Below are 1810 nucleotides of genomic sequence, written 5' to 3'. Positions count from 1 at the left end.
GATGCCGCTCTGCTTAACGTTCATTGATTTAAAGAAGGCCTTTGATTCTGTTGAGACGGAAGCGGTCATTGAAGCCCTAGCCAATCAGGGCATTCAAGCCCAATACATCAGGATACTCCGTGAGCTGTATTGCGGATTCACTACCAGGATCTCACCATTCTACAAAGAAGTGATCGTTGACGTCAAGAGAGGGGTGCGCCAGGGTGATACCATTTCACCGAAACTCTTCAGTGCCACCCTCGAGAACATCATGCGATGACTGGAATGGGAAGGAATGGGAGTGAAGATAGATGGTCGGCAACTACACCACCTCCGCTTTGCTGATGACATTATTTTAATAACACCAAACATCAGCCAAGCGGCACAAATGCTGGCAGACTTTGACCGTGAGTGTGGAAAGGTCGGACTACAGCTGAATCTTACGAAGACAATGTTTATGAGAAACAGCCTTGTTCCTGATGCCCCATTCGCTCTCAATGGAACGACCATCTCCGAATGCAACAGCTATGTCTACCTACGTCGAGAGGTCAACATGACAAATGACTGGCACCCGAGCTGCGCAGTAGGAAGAGACCGGCTTGGAACGCCTTCAAGAACGTCAAAGAAATAGCTAAGAGGAAGAAGAACCTCCGGCTCCAGGCACATCTCTTTGATTCCACTGTTCTTCCTGCATTAACATATACCTCAGAGACCTGGACCCTAAGCAAACAAGATGAGAACGCCTTTCAGGTCTCCAAAAGAAGAATAGAAAGAGCTATGCTTGGAATATCACGTTTCACTCAAATGAGAGAACGAATCCTGAGTTCTGACATCCGTCGACGATCAAGGATCAGGGATACTGTCTCATTTGCCAAGGGGTCGAAAATCAGATGGGCTGCTCACGTAATGAGATTTAAAGATGACCGTTGGACTAGAGCTGTTACTGATTGGATTCCACGGGATGTCAAGAGACCGCGTGGCCGCCCACCTACCAGATGGTCAGACTTCTTCATCAAGATCATGAATGATCGGTTTGAGGCTCTTCATATTCCCGGAGCGAACAGATGCCATTGGGCTACACTAGCACGCGACAGGGACAAATGGAGACGCTACTGGTGCCCGCTCGAGCAAATCGACGACTAACGGGAAGTTAAGTGATTAAGTGATTAAGTGATTTGCAGTGGATAGAAAATAACTGCCCAAAATTCTTGGGGTAATGGAAAATGTTTATTCTTCCCTTAGTTTGGAAAATCCCTGTCACTAGTATAGTGACATTCATCGAAATTTGTAAACACAATGATTAATAAGAGGTAAACCATGACTGCCACTTCAAGGAAGAAAGGGCCTTCAGCAGACATCTTCGTTCGCAGAAGGATAGCTCTGGCCTGGGTGTGGGTAAAACAAGAGAACTGTGAGCTACTGGCAGTTAATACATGCTCTGAGGCTATGTGGTGACACTGCTAGAAATGTGGATAGCCCTGATTAGGTAGGGTCATGGGGGAGAATGGAATGATGAAAAGAAAGCAGAGCAATAAGACAAGGTGATAGATTCCTTTGTATAAAAGTTTTCATCTCTATTTTACTAATCTGTGAAAAAGAGAACCAGCTTCTTATCATTCATTCTGGCAATATATTATACTTAAATAGTGCTTCAGGAAAAAAACGGTCCCCTTGTTAGTTGATATAGCCTGAATATCTGTGAGGTCTTTGAACTCTATGTATACACTGCTGATGACTTAAACCAATCTCTCTATTTAACTACCTAAACTGCTATGGTCTCACCATTTAACTCTCTAAACTCTGATGGCTCCAAATCTTCTAAGATCAACTT

The sequence above is a fragment of the Sorex fumeus genome, unplaced genomic scaffold, assembly GCF_029834395.1.
Source record: "Sorex fumeus unplaced genomic scaffold, SorFum_2.1 ptg000146l, whole genome shotgun sequence".
In the NCBI taxonomy this organism is placed as follows: domain Eukaryota; kingdom Metazoa; phylum Chordata; class Mammalia; order Eulipotyphla; family Soricidae; genus Sorex; species Sorex fumeus.
This window is presented reverse-complemented; position numbering follows the sequence as displayed.